Raw genomic sequence first — 26,923 nt, 5'->3', positions numbered from 1 at the left:
AAACTAATCAATTAAGTTTATTAAATTTGGGCACTGTTCAAGAACCAGCAGCGCGACAGGGAAGTCAATACTGCAGTTCTAAGATTCTGGTGATGCGGGCAATGGCAGGATCCAAGAGGGAGAGGAAAGAGGGAGGGGAAAAAAAAAAGTAACAGCATTGAGAAAGGATTGGAAGGGGTCTTGAAGGTATTTTTCTGAGAGTTTATTTTACAAAATAGAAGAAATGATCTCCCATTATACTTTATAGCTAATAAACGCACCTAAAAATAGCTCAAGGTAAGTTTCTGCAATATGAACCAAATCTAACAAGGTCACACTTGAGTATTTTAGTTACAAACTAACTGGACAGCTCTAACTATTTCATTGTTTCCCATGCACAGGTATTTGCAGAGAAGCCTACATAAAGTAGCAAATATAGACTGTATTTAATTAGAAGTTACAGATTGTACAAAAGCAAAACTACTTATCCTATATAAAGCACTTATTGCCTCGACCGCCTGCAAAGAGAAATTATTTTCCAGTTTAAGTCTCTTTGTCCTAGAAAACAAACTCTCTCTTACAGTACCTTACTAAATATTTCCACCAATTATAGTTCTGGTTTGGGTGGGTTTTTTTAATTTATTTTTCTAACAAAGCACTAACTCCATAAATGAGTTTGCAGTGACTTATTTCAAATTCTTTTTAGAAGAGCAAGTCCTCACAACACAATTTTTGTTACAGAGGCATAACTTCAGAAAAATCAACCACCACTTGTAAGATAATGCTGCAGCTAAGATTTACATTAGGTCTGGATTATTCACAACAGATCTGTAGCTGCGTGGAAAGGCAAATACTCTTTGGAGAAGACAGGCAAATATCAAGGTCTAAACATCTTAACTGAGGAAGGCCTTTCCCTCCACAAAGTAAATATCCAGGGAGATTGATTAAAGTAAGAATTTAAGGTAAATATACACTTTTGATAAAGCAAATACTGAAACAACTGTAGGCATCATACCAGTTTTGTGAAATTTTTCAAAAAAAAAAAAAAAAAAAGAAGCAGATTTCATTAGTAGTCGAGGAACAGAACAGAAACACTGCATTTAATTGTGATAAACTTCCCTTCCCCCAGGGAAGACCTAAGGACCTCAGAAGAAAGGATGGGGCAGGGTAGAGGGGAAGGGAACGAGGGAAGTTAGAAGTTACTTATACCTTTAGTTTTCCTTTGAGTGACTGAAGTCCTATGACAAACGGATGAAGTACATCATCTGTGGAATACAAAAAAAAATAGAAGATATTTACAATTTTAATAGGCACAGAATTTACATACATGCACAAGACACCAAATTAATAATCAACAAATTATTTTATGCATTACATCAATGTCAGAGTTAACTCATCTTCTTTCTATTCTTTGGCCTTTCATCATTTTAAGCAAAACACCAGCGTAATGAGATGCACTTTGTAAGACCGTACTGCATGACAACCAAGACAACCAAATGTTATCCCAACTCAACAATCTCATTCTTATTCAGGAAAAAACATAAGAAGCTTGTGCAGCTAAAATTCGAGTAAAGTAAAAATTAAGCACAGTTTGAATGCTTTGTTCTTAGACATCACTCACATACTTAAGGTTAGGCACATGCCAACCACCTTTCTGGCTCACAAATTGTGTCACAAGTCCTAGACTTAAAAAAGTAACAAGCTATACCTCTAAAGGCCATCTACATCTTATATATAAGCTTTACCTGTAACAGGAATAATTCCTCAGGAATCTGAAGATGTCTTAATTAAAAAATATGAAGCTCAGATCAGTTAAAGAAGCATGAATTAAAGCTGCAAAAATATTCACTAGAAAGCAACTGCAAAAACGCTTTCTTACCCCACAGTTCCCAGCTTGATTAGCAGCTCCCAAAACAAACCCATGCAAAGAAAACCAGAGAAGGCAGAGATGCAGTGCAAGAAAAAGCACAGAAAAAGAAAGTATTTCAACAAGAGACCTTATAATGATAGCTCATTTTTGGTTGGAAGTATCCTCTCTCCTCAGTATGACAGACAGAAAAATAAAACTGCAATGACTTTACCCAAAATAGCGAACTCACAAAAAAAAAAAAAATAAACCAGAAGAATGCTTTTGGATCTTTACCTTGAGCTACTTGGTTATTTTAAAACTAATACCCACCTGCAGCCTGGACCATACATTCTCTGCAACAAGCGTTTCTGAATGCAACATACAAAATATTGCAAAAATAGTTTCCATCACAGAAAAACATAAGCAGGAAGACTGAGGAGAAAGGAAGGAATGCTGTTTTTTGCACACCAAAGAAAAAACTGAGATCTTTAGTTCTAACATATGAAGGTTAGTCAGTGATAAAGACGTATTTAGGATAGTTAGAAATTACTTATATAGAATATTGTAAAATATTTATATATTTGCATTTATTTATATTTTTATATTTATAAATATATTTTTATATATTTGTAAATATTTATATAACATATTTAGAAAATAACCTACACAGAATGACTTGTTGAATTTGTTTACAGATTACCTAGAAAAAAGGCTTACAGATTACCTAGAAAGTACCATGACCAGAGAGCACGTAAGAGCTAGAAGCAGAGGAAAATAGGGAAGCTCAAAAAACCCTAAGAATAAGTAAAGAACCAGAAGACGACATCAAAGCAACCAACACAGACTTGGTAATGTTGACAACTAGCAAACTGATAAGAACGAGGATATAGTTATGATCCTCAAATTTAGGTAGGAGGTCAGATTTGGAAAGACCAGTTCCTGCAGGAAAAAAATTGATGAAAGCCAAACCGAAAACGGTCTGGGAGAAACCCAGACAGAATTAATGCAGTCAGTATGGCAAATGACCTCCAATGAAAGAGAGGAGAGAGAAAAAACTGATGGGGAGAAATAGAGTTTCTAGACTGAAAAGCTAAAACATTTGTGGTGGAAAACTGGCCGAAGAAACACGCGCGTGCACACACACACACACAAATCAAGGAGAGAAAGGATATCATAAAACAAGTGTGGTAAGTTACAAAGTAGGTGCAACACTTCGGCCTGTGAGAATAGCTGTAAGGAGGTAAAAATTATGTGTTTTGTCAGCTTTCTTGACAGATTACACAGAAAGGAAAAATCGGTATGAATGTTTGCTAACCGAATTGGCAACATGGAGAGTTTAAGAAGCAAGTGAGGTGACAAAAATACCAGCTGTTATTGCAGATGTGAGATTCAATTAAATCTGAGAAGCAGAATTGTTTAACCAAGACAATGGCAAAGCTTTTGTTTAACTAAGACAATGGCAAAGCTAAGGGAGAAGAAAACCGCTCATAGTGTCGGAAGTGTGCCTACTTGCAGGATTTCCACCTGAGATGCTCCACAGTCCGAGAAAAGGTACAAGGGAAGCAGGTGTTCTGTAAGGGTAGTAACGAACTACTGACTTGCATGCAAGTCCATCGCTGACCATATTTCAGTGTCAAGTAGTTGCTTTTGAATTCTAAGAACTCTAGCTAAGAAGTCTGCTACAAATACACACCTAATTCCATAAATAGCCTGAACAACAGTGTGAAACAAGCAAAGTCAAAGGTTTGTCTTCCAGTGCTACCAATTAATTTCTGAACTAGATGCTGATAGTTCTACTAAACACATTTAGACAACGTTGTTTATTTAAGATTAGGTAATCATAGAAGTTAGACATTTCAGGACTATGATTCATATGGTCATACATCTGCGTATGTGATACTTCTACAACCATAGCATTAGGCATTCTTGCCATATCCTCCAGTTTGCAATACTGTTAAGTTTGGTTGCTATGGCACTATCACGGGCAGTGCTGAAAATATATTCCCAGAAGCAGTGCAAAATTCATTTTGTAGTGCATGAAGGAATGATCATCTTAAAATTAAATTGACACCACTTAGGTTTTTTTTCAGAAGTTAAAAACAAACAACAGCAAAAAACAGTACTACACTTATTCCGGTGCTATACTGTTAATTCGTTGTCTTTAAAATTGCCTATTTAAACTCCTAATAGTATTCTCCCTGCTAAGTCTTCATAAGAGAGATTGACAGAAAAAACACTCACTGTAGGAAGGAAACCAAAACTGGAAAAAACTCTGCCAGGCAAAAAATATGCAAGCAAAGTGAGAAAAATGTTACAGCTACAATAGTAACTCTATTTACAGCGACAGAAGGAAAAATATTTTCAGGTATAAGATATTTTTGGTCCCAATCTGTTTGATAGTTTCACTGAAAGTTTTCTTCAAAGCATACAGCACTTCTGAAGAACAAAATAATTCCAGGTACTATCTTGTAATTTAACATCACAAGGGCAGATCTTACTGGAATAGGCAAAAATAGCACTAGTGAACATGCCAAAGTAGAGTCTTTCCACTATATGGCCACTGCTTAGATTGCAACATCAGCTGGCTCTCTTTTTATAACCTCTTGACTTGCCAATGAGCAAGTTGCACAGGCAACTTAAAAGGTTGGAGAAATATAGGAGTAAGCTCTGGAACTCACTTTCAGCTGAAATCTATCCACTGTATCATTCTGATATGAACACTTTGTTTCAGCATGCTATTATTGCTGGTGTAAGCTTCATACTCACTTCTAAAGCATTTAACACAAATGAATGATGTAATTCATAATAGGGTTTATTTTTTGTTAAATGTCAGCATAAATTTAGAGGGTTGTACACTTTCTTGTTTCTTTTGGCTGCAACACACTCTCGAAGCTACCTTGTTTGCTAAATTCTCCCCAAAGCTGCACACATGCCATCTGTAGACCCCTGTTTTGGCCACATTTTGCACTTGCACCCTCTCTATTCCACCTACCCTGGAACAGCCATTCCATCACATCTGATTGTGAGGCTTCCCTCCCCCAATGTTTCCATATAAAGATAACGTCAATCACAATATGAACTGTTAAAACTCTTAAGACCAGTGATCAAGCAGAAATGCTGCTTTGTTAGAAGAAATTCATGCTCTTTTAGTCAATAGCTTGACCTACAGATGATTGAAATTGTTCAGCTTTCTAATTAGGTACAAGGGAAACCAGTATCCTCCTTATCCACCACAAACAGATTTCTGTCTGTTGGTGCCTACATATTGGTATTGATCTGAAATAGCTTTCAAAACTTTATTAGGGGGAAGGTGGAGGGTGGTTGGCACAGGTAGGGAAAGAAATATATAAAAAATATATTTGTGCAAGCTAAGTGATGTTACATTTTTTTCCTCGTTCTGAGAAAAAGAGAATGAACGTCAATGTATTAAAACTGCTTAAGTTTGAAAGTTCTGCCACAAGGAAAAATATTTCTTATTTGCACGCAATGGCCCAGTATTGTAAGTATATATAAAAACATTTACATAGCTCTGAAGCAAGTTCGGAAGAAAGTTCAGACACATTTGACGTGCTTAATCTGTATGCGTGTTTTACGATACAGGTTCTACAAAAATCTGTAAAACTACAACAAGAAAGGTGCACAAATAAAGAAGTGATTAAAAAAAAAAAAAAACAGTTATCTTAGTGGGCTTCTGGAGTAGACTAGACCTGAAGAAATTCGAATTCTACCAGAGATTATTAAAAAAAAAAGGAAAATACTCAGCTGACAATAATATTGGAACTGACAATTACAAGGTGAACGCTAAACTCTGGAATTCTAAGGAATTTTTTACAGAATTTGAAGCTGGAGCTACAGCCTCTGTCACAAATGTGATCAACTTTCAGTCAAACGTTAAAAAAAAAAATCTTAGAACAAAGACAAAAGCCCAACAAAATTAAATTGTTACTGTGTTATCAAAATACACCTTTTCAACTGGAAGCTAGTTTAGATGCAACAGCCTCTTTCCCCTCGAGTTCTGGTGAAATTAAAATCTACCTTTTGACTTTTTTCTTTTACAAGTTATAAAGATATTTTATTTCCTATGAAAATCATTTGGGAATAATCTAACTAGCGTCTTTGGAGCAATACATTAGGAATAAAAAAAAAAAAAATTATTAACTAGTATTTTTTCTTCCCAGAAATACTGCCACCACTGAAGCTTAAATTCTAATGATCTTCCCTACATTTGTTCTATTACTTCGCAGAACTATCCCTCTGTGTTCCTCCACAGGTAATTTCTGTAACAATCCCAGGCAACTGAAAAGGAGTATGTATATTTTCACCTTTTTCACCATGCTTCCTCCTTCAGCTTCACCAAGAAACTCTTACGCAAAGCGTAAGAGTATAAGGGCTTCTTCTAAACAGAGAACGTTTTGGAAGAAAGGAAGAAGGCTGATCATCCATTTGTCCCTCAAGCAATCACAGCATTTTGAGGGAAGGGGGGTGATGGTGAAAGGAAACATGCTTCATCATGGCAGGGGTAGGAAGAGAGAAGTGGAGAGAGAGCAGTGCCTTTTGTGGTACTCTGGTAGACCGAAAAGACCCTTCTAGAGATTGTTGAAGGTGTGACCAGACTTTGAGCAAACATAACATGCACCTTTTTAAAGGACTGAAAATAAAACAAAGCAGAATATGCAAAAGAATGTCAAATTGTTGATAGATGTGACAGAGACATTCACTAAAAGCATATAACTAGCAAAATAAAAGAAAAAAAATACAGAAAAATAAAAAGGCAGCTTAGTCATATATTGAAGTTTTCCAATATAGACTTCAATTGGTAGCCTTAGAAAAGGTACAAAGGTAATAGAAAACTTATTTCTTCTAGCAGAGCACACTACCTTGTATCTCACTCTTGCCAGTCTCTCCAACTAGAAGGTGTTCCTACAAGACTCATTTTCAGAACTACAGCTTGTTCTCTAGTGAAAAAATTTATGTAACAAAAGAATATAATGGGGGCTCAGAGCCATTTTTTAAAGTCTAAACCTCTGAGCCAGCTTTAATTAACATGGTTAACCCCATGCCACACCCAGCTGCAAGTTAGTGAAGCAACCTCCCTCTAGTTTGTGAACTAAAAATATACAAGATGTCCCAACTGCTCTTAACCAATACTACGTATTTCAGTTGGAATGCAGTATTAATTAACACCTTTTGTCAGCTGTTTGTCAGAAATGAAATATTTTAGGGTAAAACCAATAGCAAGCATGCAGCGTAAGCTGAAATCTGAAATGAAGCAATGTAACATGATAGTCAGAGAAAATAGGCAGCACTACAGTACGCAACCCAGCATCTGCAGAGTGCCGCAACACACCACATAAAAGCCATTCTGCAGAGCAATGCAACTGAGAACAACAAAGGGTCTATGTCAGAAGACCTGGAGGTACGGGTCCCATTTTCAGGGTTTTCAGATGAGTGCAAAGAAAACAAGGCAGGATCACTTGCACACTCACCACATTCACACATTGCTTGAAAGGCAATTCAAAAATTCTTTTGTCTGAAGTTAAAATCAATCAGTTGTGATTTAGCTCTACTTCATTTATGCATGTGCACAGGATTCATTTAGAATACGCATAGGAGAAATGGCAGAACACAGACACACCTGCAACTGCAAGCAAATCCAGTGACCTGAATTTGCCATTGCATTGTTCTATAGGAATCCAAAGTTTTTCTACATTATAATCTTAACCTTACGTCATTCCCCACAAGGAAGCAAAAACCTCTGGAAAAAAAATAAAATTCAACTACATTGACTATGTCACTGAAAGCCCTGAAAAAAATACCCACTTAAATAAACGTTCTGTTTAATATCTGTTATAATTCTGACCTCCGAAGTCCACCATGAACATGCTTTACTCGTTTACAAATTACTTCAGAACAGTGCTTTGTTTATCCTCATCTACCGTATGCATTGCAGCATTTCAGTACACAAGACGACCATATTCTATTAAACTGTAAAAGGTCAGTGTGCACTGCTGCAATAAAATCATCTTTGTGTGAAATAGATGACATTTATAGTACAAACACAATATTCAAGTCACTAGAAGAGTAAACGTGCACCAGCTGCTTTTCAAAGCAAATCTGTTATTTACAAAGAGATAGTGTATGCAGGAGCCAAGAGAACATTGAAAATTAACTGTTCATAGAACTTTGTCCAAAACACTTTCTTTTAAGGAAGACCAGAATAGGAACATCACCAAATACATATCACCAATTTAGAAAACCATTCAAAGCATCACGCGTGTACTTCACACTGTCTCAAAATTAATGAGCCAATGCTTGTCCATTGCTGAAATGCCTTGTTAATTTGTCATAAAGGAGGCATTTTTACCTAGTTCCCTAATATTATATCAGCTCTTCTTCCTGCTAACTTTCTCAGCTGAGAGGCTTCCACACCTATGTTCAATATATAGCAAATTTCTAATTGAGAAGAAATAGCAAATATATTTCACACCAGAAAATATATAAGGCTTTTGGATAAACAATTATGTTATTAAATTGTTACAATGACGCTGTAAGCATGTCTGCTCACTTACAAATTAAACTTACCTAAAACACTGGCTTAAATCATGCTTAAATTATCACACTTGACATTTTAGTTAAACCACACATTTTAATCTTGGTTTGACTATCTATTTTTATTACTTTCCCCAAATAAAGATAATTTTGACTTATGCAACGTGATATTTTTTACAAGCAGAATGCTCACTTGTATTTCTCTTCATGCAGTTACATAGTCATTAGATTTCTGTGTTTTTATTAAGTTAAAAGATGGTCCATGGACATACTTTTTACAACACAATAATTCCTTCCAACTACTCATTTGTTTCAAGCTGCATTTTCATGGAAGTTACTGAAACTAAATTGCACAAAATAGATTAGCTCTGTTTCCTAAGCAAACTAGCCTTAAATGATTATGCTGTCCAGATGTCCTCCGTCCTCTCCTCCCAAAACCCTTGTGCATATTAGCATATTTCAACTAAACAGCTAGGTAGAGGCATCAAGGATATGAAATTCCCACAGGCTATGCAAACAGGAAAAAGCCAGAGTATGGAAGAATCGTCTCCCCACCTCTTTATCAGCCATGGCACCACAGCACAAACTTTCAGTGTGCCAGCTGCCTGACTAAACCAACCTGAGCAAAAATTCCCTCTTGCCTAGCTGGCAGGCCAAAAAGGTACACGAGAAACACAGTAAGAGAGGGAGAGGAGGAGCGGAAAAGAGCTGGAGGGCATTTAAGTAAGGCAATATTGAAGACAGGAGCTGGGGTGCTCGTGGTATTACAAAGCTGTGGCAAAGGGAATGACTGAAGGCATCACAGAAAGGGAAAGATGGTATGTTTGCAGTAGAGATGATCAGAGACCCAAATACAAATCTGTACAAAACCCAGCTTTGTTAGTTCATTTGCTCACGTAGCTTTATTAGGAAAATAAAAACAATTCAAACAGTTGCATATATAACACAAAAGTGAGTTTATCAGCACAAGTCTTGCATTTGAAACTAACTGATTAAAGACTTATTTACCCACAGTAATTTCAACCAAGCGCTTCTGGTTCCCATCTCCTGCAAACGTTTCAGAACCAAAAACTCTCATCATCATACACTTTATTTGTTTTCAAAGACTGAAAACAAGGAAAACATGTTTTTTCCTCAACTCCTCGTTTCTCAACAGTGAATAAGCCAAATAAATAAACCAGGGGGAGGAGGGGAGTATATGTCCCAGAAGAAACTAGTGCTGATTTAGCATACCAAGAAACGCCGACCAATGACTTCCGCGGGTCATGTTTGTGGCTTATAAAATATGAGTTATTTTAATAAGCTGTAGTAAGTTTAGGCCTTGAGACAGCAGTAAACTTCATATTTAATTTGAATAGACTTGTTGTTGTTAAAAAAGATAAAAAGGGAAAACTGCATGCATACATCAAAAGCATCAACTGAAAAAAATAGCTTTATATCTTCTTTGGAAAAAATAGCCAATTTTCTCTGCTACTTTCAGATTTTCTTCCAAAGCAGGTTAGTCAGCAGTGTTGCACAACAAGTTGTCCAGTCCTGAAGATACTAAGTATGGCAACAAATCACACAAAAAACAATTCCAGATTTTTGAAAGCACCACTACTCCAACTCAAGTAAGCTAGTCCTCTTCTGACTGAGCAATCTAAGATCAAATTGCTTAACAGATCAGTCAAATGTTGATCTGTTTCATAAAAATAAATATGGATCCACATATTTTTAAGATAAACTGTAGCCTTAGGGTTTGCCTACAGAAAATAGTATGACAAACTAAACTAAAGCCACTTCCATTCTGAATGAGTGACCACAGAAAGATTTAACTGTTTGAAATTTAGTCTCACATTCATCAGTTCAGCCTTTCCTTCTGCACCTACACTGTTGACAAGTCCTAAAGGACGAGCACGTGCATTTATACTGTACCCTGCTTTTACTCAATGCAATGATCCATTAGGGAATATTTTGGGTTGGTTTTTCATAAGTTTTAAAATTAAAAAAAAAAAAGGTTAAAAACTGTACAAAACTATTTTCAGATACTGCAAGTTGGCTCAAGTTTTTGTAGAATTTTCGGTTTACTCCACTCTACTCCATTCTCGTTCTGCATACCTATTACAACCTCCAGCTGCCTCTGAGGCCTCATTGTCTCAGGTAAGCTCCCTGTACTTATGTCAGATGTCACTTAAAGGGTGACAACAGAAAAAAAAAAAAAACACACACAAATCATCCTGTCTGATCTAGACAGGATGAACAATGGACAAGAGCTGCTATTAGTAAACGCAGGTTATTTTTGTGTACATTTGGACTGCAGATAAGCAGAGTCCAGGAAGAGCATAATCCCAGAGTACTAGTTCTAGAATAACACCATGCCTATATGGTAAAGTCGTAACCGCTTAGGAGAAAAAGGTAAACCAGAGGAACTTACTCCAGTTTTAAAACGTCTTATTTAAACTGAACCTAAATCGAAAAAAAGAAAGAGATCAAGCAAGCAGCTCGGACTGGAGCACGCCTAAAGAGGACGCATTCACTCATGCTAACGCAACTTAAACGCATTTTCCGTTTTCGAATCAGAAAACGGCAGATCAAAGCAAGAGGCCGGCGAGCGAGTCCCCGCCAGCAGCGCAGGAGGCCGCGGCTGCCAGCGGGGCAGCCGAGCCGAGCCGAGCCGAGCCGAGCCCCCCCGCCGCCGCCGCCCCCCGCCCCGCTCATCCCCCCGGCGGCCTGGACGCGACCCCCGCCCGGCGCTGACAGCCGGGGGGGGCGGGGGGGCGAAGCCGCCCCTCCCCCTTCACCTGACCCGCCGCAGCGGCCGCCGCCCGCGTCGCCGCCGCCGCCCCCCCCCCCCCCCCGGCGCCGCCCGGCCGTTTCGACACCTCGGCCGCCGGCGGCCCCCGACCACGGCCGAGAGGCAGCGCGCCCTGGGCGAGCCGACCGCAAACGGCGCCGGGCCGAGCCGCCAGCCGCAGGTACGGAGCCCGCCGACCCCCCCCGCCCCGCCCCGGCCCGGCCCCTGTCAGCGGGAGCGCGGCCGCCCCCGCCGCCGCCCTCGCCCCCGCAGCCGAGGCGGCAGCGCCGGGGCAGCGTCCCCGGGGCTCAGCCACAGCCGGCTCCGCTCCAGGCGCAACCGCCCAGGGAGGGCGAGCCGAGGAGAAAGGGAAGGGCAGGGGGCCCTCCTCTCCCTCGCCCCCTGCCTCGTCTCCTGCCGCTCACCGGCGCGGTCCTGCCCCTACCTGTGTCACTCCCTCCCGGCGGCTCTCCCCGGGCCCGGGTCTCGCTCAGCACCGATCGTTTCGTTCCTCATCTAAAATGGCGGCCTCACACTCAGCGAGACATTTATCCTCGGCCCATCGATCCGTCGGCGCTCGGCTCCTTCCCTTTCGCCTGTCTCTCCTTCTCCCCCCGCGTCCTCCTCATCCCCTCCTTTCGGCCTGAGCGCGGAGCGCCGAGCTACCGATAGGCCCCACCCCCCCGCGGGCCGCCATTTGGGAGCCGCGAGCGAGGCGCTGCCGCCGTCTGCCCTCACTGAGCCGCGAGCGGGGCTGAGGCGGTGGCTCCCTCCGCCCTTTTGCGCCCCCACCCCTTCTCCGGAGCCCGGCAGGGGGAGGGAGCCGCTCGGCCGCAGCCCCTTCCCGCCGCCCCCCGCCGGCGGCTGGACGAAGCCGCTTGCTCGTTAGGTAAATTAACTGACCCGAGCGCCTCGGCCGTCGGCTAGGTGACGGGGCTCCGCGGGGCAGGGCGGCGGCGGCCGCCCGCCCGCCACCTGCCCGCGGCTCTCACCGGCGGAGAGCGGACGCCGCTTCCCGAGGGCGGAGGGAGCGGCCAGAAGGCCCCGCGGGGCGGTCGGCGCCGGCAGGGCGGCGTGCGAGCCGCGGCCAGAGGTGTCCGGAGGAGAAAGGGGGGCAGGACAAGGAGAAAAACAAACCTCTCGGTTGTCACCTCTCCTGCCGGGGGAGACGGGCGGCAGCGCCCGGCCCAGCCCCGCGGCGGGAGGGCCGAGGGACCGGCCGGGGGCTGCCGCCGCCGGAGCGGCTCGGAAACGGACGCTTCACGCTAAACGGCAGGCGGTTGCCTGCTTCGTGGTCCCCACGCAGCACATCTGAGGATCGCCACTGCAAAGCAAAACGTTTCTCCTCTTTTGTATTTACCAAAAAAAAACAACCACACACACGCACGCCTGGGACGTTTGCGTTTACAATCGTCTAAATTAAATTAATTGGTAACTAAATAAGCACTTCTCCAAAAGGAGCCTCCAGCAAAATCCTCGCAGCCTTGTTCGGGATTTCTCCACAGAGGAAGGTTTATTCTGATATAAACCAAAGGCTTGAGTTCAGCTAAAGTCATGGTAACCTCACAGAGGCGTAGCAAGGAAAAAGCAATACTGTTGGGCACCGAGTAAGAGTAAACATACAAAGTCTCTAGCTACTGCTGTCCTGCAGGAAGAGGTGTGGTTGCTAAGTAATAGCAGATTGAAATGGGGATAGTAACCAGGAGCCCTAGAAGGCTGGAATAGAAATCCTCATGTCCCTAAAATATCGTGATTCAGTACTTGTGTGTTACTGCAGTATACTCTAGAAATTATCCGCATATTCGAGTGTAACAGGGCCTTCAATAGAGAGGATATTGCAAAGAGAAGGATTTAACTAAATTTTTGTAGCACTTCTGCACCAGAATAAGGCTAACCACGTAGAGATTTAAACTTTTATATTTAAAAAAAAAGCTTATTCTCTTATTTTTCTCCTCCCCATTGCCGTGGGCTCAGGCCTACCGAAAACCCAAGAACAAGATAGTATCTACAAAGGACAAGATTTATGAATGTGAATCACTCTTCAAATTCTCATAGAGTAGCTTTTCTCTTAAGTGTCACGTTTAAACTGAATGAGTCCTCTGATGTACACACACAGTTTACATGACTAGCAGATATCCATGTATCTGCCTGCAAGAGTTGACCCAGGAGAAAAATAAAAACTAAGTGCAGCGTGTACAACGAACATTCACATGGCTTAAGACTAAGCATGTCCGTGTAATATTGGGGACAGCGGTATAGATTTTGGCAAGATATACAAAAGCGCTTCAAGTGCAACAATGTGAAATATGAATAAAAACATGGCATGAGATCAAATGAAGTCTTACAGGGGAGAAAAGAGGGATCCTGCAAGGGGGAAAAAAACTGGTTTTGACAGATGACCATTCATAGAATTTTAAACTTTCAAAAAAGTAGGAGGATTATAGTCATGGAACAAGTGAACATAGATACAGAGGAAGTAATGCAAATTTCTAATCACTAAGCAGCATAGCGCTTGCAAAGATCTATAATCATCACAAGAGAAAGAAACTAAGCAAAAGAAACTCAAACAGCATAGCACAAAAGCAGCAGGGAAACAAAATGAACAAACCTTCCAAAATAAACTGAAGCTTATTAGCGTTGTTCCTGGGGTTGATCTGTGTTACGTTTGTATTTAGGGGTTGGATTTAAAATATATTTAACATATGTGAATGTCCAGGTGTTACACTTTCATTTGTCCAGGCATATAATCAGACCTTACACTTTAGCTGTCTGAAGTGTTTTCTAACTCTATACAAAGCATTTTGCTTGGTGATTAGAACGAGAGACAGTACATCTACATTTCAGAACGGGCAAATGACAGTGGTTGTTAGGTCATATTGAAAAATTAGGTGGGCTTGTCTAGAGGTTGTAGACTTGGGAACTCCCTTGCATCAAATGGCTGCGTCACACTGGCAAAGCCATTTCAGCTTCCCGGACTTCTATTTCTTCATTGATAAAATTGGGATAGATGATACTGACTGATGATCTTTGAAAACTTTTGATATTGACTGCTGAAAAGAATCCTATAAGAGTTACAACTATTATTATTTATTCATTGTGGTTCAGTTTGCCACGTGCAATATTCATGCTTTCTCGATCTACTTAACTGGGATTACTTTGAGAGTCTCATAAAGTATAAAATGTTTCAAGTAACATCATATACACTTAATTGGATCTTTATTATATAAAATGCATATAAGCTTCAGAAGAATGGGTAGCAAGAACTAAAAAAAAACGATGGCTAGGGGGGAAGGGAGGGAGATATTTGTGTGTGCACTGTCTTATGGAATTTTGGATATCAGATCTGGTTTACTCTTCAAGCCAAGGATTGCTATAGACAACTTTGCCAGTTTATGCAGGGTTTTGAGTTGTGCTACATTCAAAGCACCGTACTTCTGCATTTTACTGTGGTACATGCTGTAAGGTATTCACTTCACCATAAGCATGCATGTGAGTGAGAGAAATTTAAGCTAAGTTAGATACAAAAGAAGTCCAAAGTACAGAGGCAATGAAGCCTCTGAACAAATTATGCAATAGCAATCTAAAATAGTACTATTACAAATAAGGAATATCTTATGACTATGGGTAAACTATTTATATTTTATAGTGTGCTCAAAGACCTTTTGACTTTTTTTCACACCCCCTCCCCATCACTGAAGTGATCAAAGAGAGGTGGGAAAGTAATTTATAGTTTGTTTGTTTATTTTGCCCTGCATTGTAGAATTTAATTAGCGTACGTGTTTACTTTACAACAAAAGGACTCTCATATATGAGGCAGTTAAAGCAGCAAACTTGTTTTGCTGGAATGGAAACTGTAGCATGGTCTGGTCACATAAATTATTTTTGTTGTTTTACCCTGAACAAACTCTTAACTTTCATTTTATCCATATCCAACAACCAAATAAATAAACAAATAAACCAAATATTCTGAGAGTAACAGTCCTATGAAAAGCAAGCAATTATCTTTCACTGAAAGGAAAGGTGAAGTTAAGCTTCATGCAAGACTATAATTAAGTTGTTCTTAAAATTTTCAGGAGACTATCTACTAGCTTTCGGGCCTCCATATGCTCCTACTATAATTTATAGTATTGCAGATATCCAGTGTCTCTGGGCTTGTTGTATGTAGTACAGTGGAGAATTTCATCTTCTCCAATTTCAGTGCAATGCGACTTGCTTCTAGGAAAATCCAGAGGCACTGTACTACCCCATCCAGTTCTCTCAGACTCTTCTCCAAACAGGAGGAGTTAAGTTGCATTATTTATTGTATTTCAGATATTCATTTGCTTTACGTATTGCCAAGATTTAGTTTTCTTCTAGCGTGAAATTAAGATGTGACACATAACAATGCTGGTCATAACTTTGAAGCCTGGGTTTTAAGCACAGGTCTTGGTTACAGAAAATTATTTGCCCCTGCTGTATGACTCAACCTATGCCTATTGACTCACTTGCTGTTAACACATCTTGGCTACGAGTTTGTTTGCAAACGCAGGACAAGCTGACTAAAAATCACTAAAGCCATGTGATTTCAAACTGAGCTCTGTAAATTGTGTCTGACAGATAAAGTTGTATTTTATTAGATCACCGTAGTTGTTGTACCCTGTAGTTGGAAATGCAATTGAGGAACAGCAGTAATGGTCTCGGTAGAAGGGCTGAGACTCTGGGTAACATTCCTGTTGTCAGAGACGAAATTTAGGAAGCTTCAGAGACGGACATAAGGCATACCTGTTAAGTCAATTGGTATACCACTTTATATTGAGAATACAAAAGCAGGAAAATCATTTTAGATTAATATTTTATTAATGTAATGTGAGTAGGTTGAACTGATGGGTGCTACCTACACAGCGAACAAATCTGAATAAGCAATATATGAGCTCCAACAGAAAAAGAAATCTAGGCTTTTATTTTTTGCTGTTTGAAGAATCATTCCTACTTCACAGAAATTAAATATAGCACTTTGATTTATACGTGTATTCTGTTTTTGAAACCTAACCAAACTGGTTTATTGGGTTTATTTTGACTTTCTGAAACAGTCTAACCACAATAAAATGTATCCAGAACTCGGTACTACAGTTTAAAAATAAAAAAACATAAATAGCTCTTTCCTGACAAACTGTTTTACACCATAGCCTGAGTATAATTGCAGAGCTGCAGAAGACTTTTCAAATTACATCAAATACAGAGCTACATAAAGAGATTGATCATCTGATTTGGAACAACCTCAGGTTATGCGTTATTTTTGCTGTGCATGAACCATTTCTAGAGTGCACTGACTTAGCTGCATTCAATACTTAGTCTTTCTATAAATTATTCAGTGTCACAATATACATTAGGATGACAGCAGAGTTTCAGTTTTATATATGATCAGTCATGGGTATCCCATCAGTAGTGATAAAATTTTTAAATTTTAAAATTGATGTTTGTGCATATATGTATCTGACCGTTTCTGAGTGTATGTGTGTTTAAAGCCAGAACTGCTAAGTGAATGGAAGACAGGCAAAAAAAAAAAAAAAAACCCTTTATCTTTTCATAGATCTATTCATAGTGATTCCTCACGACAAAGCCAAGCCTTTTTATAGTTTCAAAGAGGAACCTATTCTTGTCATACACTGTCCGTTGTGTAGAGAAACACTCATTTAGGTTCTTCTTGACATTGCACTCAGCTTTTATCAAAGCTAGATTCTAGGAGACAAGAGATCAAAGCAGTTTAGGCAGCACGTCTAACAGCTTCCAAGCTGCTCTCCAGCACTGCTATTCCCAGATAAAGCCAGACTCATTAGAATATAGGTATAAGGTTATAAATATATAGGACCTTTGAATGATGCCAGATAATTCTGTCTAGCAGGAAGACAAACTGAAAGTTCATTTTAGCCCATGTGCAAACATTCATCTATTAAGAGAAACAGACCTTTCATTTACTGATTCTGTTATAAAAAGCTGTGCAAAGCAAAAAAAGTGTCTGTCATTAAGCACAATGCTATTTATCCATTGTGTTTCAAGTTCATCTTAAACATTCAGATAAACACAGATAGGTGATCAAAAGTGTATATTACCTTTGGCAAATAAGCTATCCTTTGATACTTTGTACATGTGTCAAATATAGCAACTTATGCTTAGGCAATTTAAAATTATGTTTTAAACACAATTTTGTTAGTAATGTCTGAAGTTATGAGTATACTGAAGGGTTTGTGTTATTGTGCTGGTTGAGCTCCAGCAGTATAAGTTTGTAACAAGTACTGTATACGAGCATGCCTTAAACAGGTTTCAGAGCTAGACTAAGATGCATTAGTGAAAATTTCAGTGTATGCTGATGGAGCATAGCTCCATTAAGCTATGCGGAGCATAGGAGCAGAATGCCTGAACAGCTTTCACCGTATGAAGTCCTCTAGACCAATACATCAGTTTAGGTATGCCAGTGCAGGGTCAGGGGGAAATGTGTATGTATGTGAGTAATTTAGCGTCTGGATTATAAAGGTGGGAGGTGTTTTCACTTGTCAGATATTTGATATCTTTTTTTTTTTTTTTTTTGTTAATACAAATTCATTTTTCCTTAGACTGGCCAATGGTAATCAGCTTGACGATATGCATCAGGGTCTGCCTGCAAAGGAAAGGTCAGTTTAATTCTGTTTATCCTAATACAAAAAGATGTTCATTTTAGTCTTATTTTTGACAAAAATTGCAAGATAATAAAAAACAAAACAATGCCATGAGCAAAACAACTAAATTAGTTCAGGAGTAATTATCAAAGACATCAGGTCAAAGGAATGCAAACATACAAGTCTATTGCCATGCCTCACTCCAGAGCTCTAGTTTGCTATGTTAGTAGGTTTGTTATATCTTTCAGCAAATGCTGAAAAATGAGTATCAGCATGTCTGGTTGTACCTGAGTATCTTTAATACTTTGAAGATGGATATCTAATACTCAGATTTATTCCGATTAAATAATTCAAACATTCCTTGATTTCAAACATCTGGTGGAGACAGTAGCTTTCTGTTAGCAGCAAAGTAGGTGAAATGCAGGAATAAAGGCTTCGGTAAATGGAATGGAGACATAACAAAAAAATTACTAAAACATTACTACTGAGACATCAATTTTATTCAATAGTAGGGCTGTGTAAAAAAAAAAAAAAAACGCATTTGTTTTGGTGGAACAAAGTCCTCTGTTTTCCACACAATAACTTTCAGACAGGAAATTAAACCCCAAAAAAGTCTTTTTTAGTATATGCAAATTGAAGAGAAAGAAAGGAGCAGCAAATTCATGTTGCCAGTATATGGTGTATATATGCTTACATTTCCAGCTTAGGGTTTGATAACTTGAACATACCGCTATTCTAACTCTTTTATATACTCTGAGATATTACCTTAATTCGAAACCAAGTTTTGCTTGCAGTATCCTGGAGGTGCTTTATGATGGCCTCATGACAGTGTAATTTAAATAAAGTCAAGTCTTTCCTTGGGCAAGTAGGGCAAAAAACAGAAGCAGCACTGCTACCTAAGGAGGATCAGTGGCCAAGACATGCCCCCAGGACGCACTTGACAGATGTGCCTCCTTTACAACTGCCTTTTGATAATACACTAAGGTGGGTTTTTCACCTCTTGAGTGAGGTTGATAAAAAAAACATTATGACAAAGAATCTTACATGGAGGCCTACAGTTTTCAAATGCTTTACACCAAAATCTTACACCTGGCCCAGTATGCTCTGGGTAAATGCTCTAACTTGGCTGTCGGGACCGCAGAATTCAAAATTATCTATTTCAACTAAAAGTCTGGTGAAATATTCAATACAAAGCAACAATTTCCTCAAGTAATGAATTCTCATATGTCATGTTTTCAAGTAGGCTCATGCTCTTCCCTGTCAAGAATGCAAGCAAAATGATTTGCCTTTCTTTTTTTTTTTTTCTCCTTGGACTTCATTTAACATTTGATAACATACAGTCAACCAAGCTAGTTCTCAAGTACATACTGGTGATTATAGACACAGTTTTGTTCAAAATGAGTAGTGCATATCTTATGAGCAATTATTCTGAGTATTTAAAATATATGGTACACTGGTAAAAATTCATATTTCACACCCGCTTTATGTTAGTGAAAATTCAGATGAATTCAACTGAAATGAGAGGTCTGGCCTCAGATTTTTACTGCTGTAACAGTAAAACACGTCACTGACATTATTTTTATAACTTTCTATATAATTCCGATAATTTGGCTTTTAACTCGTACAATCATCCTTTCCTCCCAACTTTAGATAGCCCATAGAGATGTAAGAAAGCAGGATGTAGTATAGAACTTTGAGACAGGGGGATCAAAAACAGAAATAAACAAACTGTAGAACACATGAGGATAAAAAAAAAAAAAGTACCTGTCAGTATGAGAGGAGTAGGACTCAGTTTACTGAAAGCAAACTTAGTAAATTTACTAAGTTTAGTAAAAAGAAGAAAAAAAAAAAAAACCTTCTCCAGGTGTACCTGTCATTCTGCGTTGCTTCTGGATTCTCTCTAAGGTAGGCCATTATTTTTAAGTGCACCAATTTGTAATAATATGTGCCAAGCCTTAGTGCAATTATGTTTTTATTTGAACACACCTTAGACCAATCTGGAGTATTTAAACATTATCAAATGCAAAGCTTTGGCATCATGCACTACCTTAGCTGTAACCATTTGTTCTTGAAATATTCAAAGTGGTAAAATCTGATATTACCATGCATCTCAACTGCTTGTAAACCTGGGAAGCCAGAGTAACAAAGAGCAATTAAAATGTTATCGCAGTAAATTTTTGGAATTACTGATGTTAAGTTATTCTATAAATATAAAATACTGGCTCCTGCATGTAGAAGACTGAATTTAAGAAACTTCTATTTATCAAAAGGAATGAAAGATGGCAGGCAGTTCATACATTTGAAAAAAAAATGTAAGTAATGAAATCTCACATCTAGAGCAAACAAAGGGAAAACAGGCTTATTCAATAGAAATAACCCTATTTCTGTAGCAGTCAGAGGAATCTCTGAGTATGGATATGAAATATGATCTGTTCTCATATTTGACACAATATAGTTCACATAAAGCAACACATCATAGATTTGTTTGGTTTAATACAAGCCATCTAATTCACTTGAGCATTTCACTTAAATGAAATATGTGGAAAATCCTGCTTTCTCTTAGGGATAGGAAATAGATTTGAGGAACTGAAAAAATCTTTTGGTTATTTTTCCTGGTAGCTTTTTGTTGCTTGTTTTTGTAGGAAGTTAAGAATTCTCTGAGGAAAGTGCCAAGATATTTGTGTGGCTTTGTGAGTAATGGAAAGAATTTACAACGAAATATGCTACTGCTGAGTAGCGATATGGAACAAGGACTAATCAAATATTTAAGAAGTAACTGTAGCTAAGATTCCCTATAAAATACAAATTACTTTGCAATACTTTCACTTTCATCAAGGAAAAATGTATGAAAGACTTGAAATTACGCTTGCCAAGGAAATTGTACTTGGAAATTGGCAAAAAGCCAACGTGTTCTGACTACCTCTACTTTGTGGTTCAAGTTCTTTGTAAAAATATGCTACTTAGAAGCAGCTAACTCTGTAGAACTTTGATTATGCTGAGTTAATTCAACTCTTCTCCCAGGCCAGAAACCTAAGTAGTCTTTCAAAACCCCAAGAACATACTGAAAATGTAAAATACACGCACCTTGACAAGGATAGAAAAGACTAGGTAGTCAGAAGTGAGCAAAATTAGAAAAGTTCCTTTATGTAGGTTATTAAGAATAACAATTATTATTTTCTTATGAAAGTGTAGTTTTCACATGGAATACTGCATTCCTCATTCAAGGAAAATAAAGGGAAAGAACAGTTTCAAGAAACACTGTTGAATTCTTCATAAATTTATATCATAGAAGGACAGACTATAGTATTATTCTTTCATGACGACTTAATGCAGTGGAAAACTTTCCAAGCAATAAGCCATATAAATACTATCCTCATACCCCACCATCTACTAGAAGGCATAGCACCATTGGTCTCTATTAGCATATCAGAATAAATGAAAGCCCTTATGAATGTCAGTATGTCATACTGAAACAGCTGTTATCTTCTGTACAATTGCTTTCAGTTCCATTAGCATCCATCTTCAAACAGTCAAAACTGCTTAGTTTTTAAACTTAACCTGAACTTGTTATTCTGATTTCCTATTGATAAAGAAAGAGTTAACACATAGCAAAAAGGCTACAGTTGTCAGGCAACCTTAATCACTGTCTGCCTTCATACTTTTCTCTAGTCCACTGCCATCACTACTGCCACCTGTTCCAAAGTTGTTGCATCACCTGCACTGCATTAGATGTGTACCACCCAGCACGCTTCCCCACTTTGAATGCTAGCTCCGTTTATTTATGTGTATTTATGAAAAGTTGCAAGGGGGCCCTCAATTTATAGAGGTTACAAAAGTAGGCTAAAAAAATTTGCAAGATATTCTCACTAAAATTAGACATTATCAGATAGATTTAACTGAATCAATCTTTACATTTCATTAGTGACCTTTTTATTTATTGGTTAAGCCATGTGAATAGTAACCTGCATAAAAATCACAAATGGTATGCCAAAACAAATCTCCAGTCAGGTAATGTGGACAGCAGTTCCTCTTTTTTGCTGAGGGCAAAGCATCAGACTGCATGAGAATGTTTGGGCTGTATTCCTGACTCACAGGGAATATCTGTGGATTTGGTTATTAAGTTCTCAGTACCTCAGCTTTCTCCTTTGTAAAGAAAAAGTAGAAACACTGCTGTGCTATATAAGGCTTAGAGTGCAATTTCAGAATATATTTAATGCAGTTTAATTATAGACTGCTGCCAAAGGGACGGTCCCTTTTTCCCCTTTCACCCCCAGCTGCATTTTTCTGCCCCTTCTCTCACACTGGCTCTAGCAGTCATGAGACTGCATGGTGAGTCAGGTTTTTAAGTTTTCATGACTAATCCCAGAGTCCCAGCCCTTCTTGATCAAGGGCAAGGAAAGGAGCAGGAAGCCAGCCTAGTGGATGGGGTGCGCAGAATCTCCCCATTTAGCAACAGCCTCCAGATCCAATTATTTGGCTTGTGAAACTGCAGTCTAAATAGTTAGAAACTCTGAACTCAGGAAGAGTATCTTTCTGCACATGCAAAGAATATTGCACAGGCTATATCTTCTTATTCCTACCTTTATCACACCAACATAACAAGCAAAGATATATGTACAGTCGATAATATTATATACAGCCAGAGCTGAACTTGCTAAATTAGTTTTTGTATATTTTGCCTATGTTCCTTATAGGTTATAGCATAAAGGGGTAAAATAATTTATAAGTGTTGTCTGCTTTGGGGGAAAAAAGCCCACATGAATTCTATAAAAAGATTATTAAAAAAAAAAAGAAGAACAACAATAGAAGTGGATAGGAAGTTAACAAAGTTTGCTGACAAGGACTTTTTTTGAAATAGTCAAAACTAAAACACAAGAGTTGAAAAAGCACAATGCTAAATCATGAAATAGTAGATTAAATCTTATACACATGAAGAAGACAAAGCAAGGGTCTTGGAAAAGACGACCTAAACCATACATAAACAGTAAGGATCTAGCTTAGCTTTTGCTACCCAGATAAAGAGATGTGGGATTTACTGTGGATAGCTCCCTAAAAATGCCAGCTTACTGCTCAGCAGTGTTTGAGGAGGCAAACAATGTTAGGAATTTAGGATGAGAGCTGAGAACAAGAACAGCAAAAAAGTATTTATTGCATTGCATAAATCAAGAATGTACCCACATTTAAAATATGGCATGCAGCTCTGTTCCTGTGCCAAATAACGTTTAATAAAATTAAAAGAGGAATAGAAAAGGGCAACAGGGATTATTCGAGATACAAAACAACTTCCACATGATGAGGGACTAAACAGGTTAGGATTCTTCAGCTGGGAAAATAAAAGGATGACTGAGGGGAAAAATAATCTTATTTTTTATAAGGTGATAAGTGCTTACCTGATGGAACAGATAAAGAATAATTACTCAATATGTTTCATTCAATTTTTTTTAAAGACAGTTACTTCTTTCATGTGCTATGATCATTGTGTAGGGAATAAAAATAGATTTGAAGAGGAATTAGGCAAATTCGGAAAGTAGCTACTTTGGTGTATATTTTAGGCATTTCCTATCCTAAGTTCTCATAGCACCTTACAAACCACAGTGAATCTAGGAAGAGTGTGGTTAAAATGTATAAATATATATTTATATATAAAGCAAATATGAAGTGTTTTCCCCCTATTATGACCTCTCATGTTATAGCAATCAGTGTAAAGTTCTCCTGAATTGGAGGTTGATTTTTTGTTTTTGCACATTTGAAAGTCTTTTATAGTTTTTATGCTTTCTCTAAGCTGTTTTTTGGGGTTTTGTGTTTGCCTTACTATGATTTTAGTATTTAAAATACCAGAGCTAAGGGCTTTTTAATTCTCATTTAGAAACAACTTACACTTTTTGACAAATGACTTCTTGCTGCTAATAGTGCTCTTTGTTCTGCTGTTTGTCCTTTTTAGTTTTTGAGGGAAGGATCTTTTCAGCTTTTTTTAAGTCAGGAGATTATGCTGAGTCCCTAGAATAGCATCCTTAGACAAACTCTAAGCCACCTGCAAGCATTTTGCTTGCTTTTAGCTGCTACTTCTAAATTAAAACAGAAATTGATTTGCCTAAAGGCACATAGTGAATCAACGAGAAAAATCTGGGAACAAAAATCGAGGAGCAAAGGCTGGCAGTTGTTTCAACATCCAAACCATATCACTTTGTACCGAGGAGTCTGTTTTTGCTAGAGTATTTGATCGTGTTATGCTAATGACCTACATGGACTTTGCAACAGGAGATATTTCCACTGACTTCTTTGTCAAGGGGATCTAACATTTTAATAATCAATCTTATCATTTATTAGCTTTTTACCAGAAAACTTCATTGATCTGAAGAGTAATTGGCAAAACATGCTCTAAAATTAAGACAAAAAAGCTCATGATTCAGTAGATGGCCTCCAACCTAAAACATCTAAGTTAAAATAGTGTTGAGGAGTCATGCTAACTGAAATGCCTTTTGCAGATGAGCTTGATCTTGATCTTTAACCCTTAAAGGGTATGCTGCTTAAAACTGAAAGCATACCTAACTCCATACAGGGAACAGGATCCTCAGAAGTCATGTTTGAGTACCCCCATTGGTTCAGCACATTCACAAACTTCAAGCTTCATATGTAATGTAAGAGGAGTTTGTACACGTAAGCTTTATATATGATCTCTGATAGATACTGGCATTATACTGTACAACTCCTCCCTGCAATTCTTACAGTGTAACAACAATAAACTTCACTTCTTGGCAACAGCTATCATGCAGTTTCACTGTACTGTCAAACAGTCACATGTACTTGAGAGAGTCTAGAGATGAACAAGATTGAAATGTTCCTATATATGAAGATTTCAGTTTTGTATTGTATCAGTAGAGACTTCAATTGGAAAACTAGCCTGCATACCCTACTGACAGGGTACAACTGGGCAGTTCCACAAATAACTTAAATAGAAAGGGCCTTCCATTTGTGTAGTGGGACTTAACAGTTTGACTACTGCTATTAAGAACATGTCTGCACTGAATTACCAGATTTCAGCCTACTCAGTTTTCTGCAAAATTAAAATATAGATCTTAAAATGTTTGACTCCTCTGTAGCAAATATATGAAGTACGATAGAACTAAACTAGGGAGACTCCCGCCAAAAGGGTATATACAGCTGTTTCAAAATTCATTTCTACTTTTATGAAATGCAGCCAACATTTAAATTAAGTCAGCATTCTTTTTTTACATAACTTGATTTGGGTGGGGAAAGCAAAGATACTGCTTATCATTGCAGTTTCACTTTTAAATGACAGCACCTCAAGTCAAGGTGACTAACAGGAATATATAATCTATCTCTTGTTGCACATTACTTAGTTTAAATTATGTGCATCTGCTTTAAGGATTTGAGACAATATTCAGATTCAGATCTGTTTTCTGAATGCCCCATAGTTGAATGCATTTTGATCTCTTGATCTAGGACTGCCTAGGCTTATTAGAAAAAAAAAAAGTGTCCGAGATTCAGGGGTGCTCTTGTTCCTTCACAAAGTCCTAACAAGCTTCAGGACAGTAAGTGTTTCACAGTGCTTGTTCCTCTATAATTAACATGACAAGCACACCAGTTTTCCCCATATATCCTGAAACTGGCGAATAAAGATTAGTGAGTAATATGGCATAAAAAATACTTAGAAAACTGTTTACAATGAAATAGAAGTACTAGATAGTTTCTATTGGTAATTATAGAACAGCTTTTTAACCCTCCAGAATTTTTGTAAATAACCCGAGAATCCTTGACAGGTATATCCCAAAGAAGTATCTGGGGTGTTAACTTTTGGAATAAAGGTACAACCATCTTTTTATATTTTTTTTTATGTATCAGAGTTTTTGTTTCTAGGTAGCACTTTTTTGGTAACAGAAAGCAATGTTAAACATGCAGAAAACGCAAGTTTCAAGCGAACAAGATTGTCATCCCAGACTGCTCTCGAAAGAAAGACTCAAGATTTAAAGAAAAAAAAGTGAGAAGAGAAATAACATTCTCCTGTGCAGGTATTCTGGAAAGAATAGCAGACTCCACCTAACATAATAAACAGACGGTTTACAGAAAAGCCAGGCTCAAAAGAAAAGTAAAATGAGGAACTCAACTGTCAAAAATACAGAAGTTAATTAACTAAATAAGTGTACAGCATTAAAATTTAGTTCCTAGAATCAGGATGATAAGTGATATGACCACAGGCTACAAAAATAGCACCAGAAGGAGTCACATGGAGTGATGTAATGTGAACATGGAATAAATTCTTGGGTTTTTTTTTTTTTTAACTGAAAATTTTAAATTCAGAGAACTCTAGGAAAAACACAAATCAACAAAAAAGCCCTAGTGCACTGAATCAGGTCAAGGACAGTGTTTATCTGTATGCATGCGATGCTGACATCAGCAGCCCACTGTAGGAAACTCATATACTAACCTTAGTACATAGGTGCAAAACATGCACAGAAGTAATAGGTAAGACCCTAATTTCTGGCAAAGTTGCTGTGTATTAAAGGCATCATCTTACAGTCACTTTAATTTCTTCTGTCCTTAGAAATAGATATAGGAGTGTTAAGCACCCCATTATGGGTGTCCTTGCTTGTGAGGAGAGCCATGACTCCTCAAACACGGAAGACTTAGGTCAGTTGCTTTTCTACTATATGTGCTTGTAAATAAAGATACACAGGAAATCCGAGATGCAGTAGAGGGCAGTGCTTTACATTTCAAATTTGCCAGCCTTCTCTCCCACTCCTATAGTAATATGCTCCAAGATAAGGATTTCCAAAGTCTGAAATTTTTTGAAGATACCTCATTAAAAATGTAATCCTAAAATATTTCTAAGGAAACCAGAAAGAGAAAGTAAAACAACTCCCAAGACTTCCGTTCAAATATTTTGGAAAACACACATATACTCACAAAACAGCACTGGGCTGTAAATGGTTAAAAAAAAAATTAATGGCTGTATGCAGTGTGCTAATATGCTAATGCAAGCAAGAGCTTCATTCCAGATGCCCTAGCTCATGAGATCATTGGCCAAGTAGCTGGATATTTCAAACCACATGAGAGAACCATTGCTCTTTCCAGTGTGGAGCATATCCAGAGGAGGGGGTGGGGGGGGAGTTTTAAAAGTTT

The 26,923-nt window shown here is 38.4% G+C and overlaps 1 protein-coding gene and 1 long non-coding RNA gene across 13 annotated transcripts in view; one reads left to right on the top strand and one right to left on the bottom strand.

Moving 5' to 3' along the window:
• RAF1 (Raf-1 proto-oncogene, serine/threonine kinase) overlaps nucleotides 1–26,923 on the bottom strand; it is an 80,732-nt gene that overhangs the window by 39,584 nt on the left and 14,225 nt on the right. Inside the window, exons 1-2 of one of the 12 annotated variants that reach the window (XM_068907427.1) lie at nucleotides 12,054–12,259; nucleotides 1,189–1,244 (exon numbers count right to left, since the gene is read on the bottom strand). The gene's annotated coding sequence lies outside the window, so the exon portion shown is untranslated. Of the gene's footprint in view, nucleotides 1–1,188; nucleotides 1,245–11,595; nucleotides 11,952–12,053; nucleotides 12,260–26,923 lie in introns of those variants that run through there. The other 11 variants (XM_068907420.1, XM_068907423.1, XM_068907422.1 and 8 more) reach the window with 11 other exon arrangements.
• Nucleotides 11,177–26,923, top strand: part of LOC104152704 (uncharacterized) — a 52,126-nt gene continuing 36,379 nt past the window's right edge. Inside the window, exons 1-2 of the long non-coding RNA XR_011134542.1 lie at nucleotides 11,177–11,331; nucleotides 17,741–17,797. This is a non-coding gene — a long non-coding RNA (uncharacterized lncRNA). The remainder of the gene's footprint in view (nucleotides 11,332–17,740; nucleotides 17,798–26,923) is intronic.

Source organism: Struthio camelus, chromosome 14 (assembly GCF_040807025.1).
Source record: "Struthio camelus isolate bStrCam1 chromosome 14, bStrCam1.hap1, whole genome shotgun sequence".
Classification (NCBI taxonomy): Eukaryota; Metazoa; Chordata; class Aves; order Struthioniformes; family Struthionidae; genus Struthio; species Struthio camelus.
Note: the sequence above shows the minus strand (reverse complement) of the source record. Positions and strands in the feature narration are given on the sequence as shown.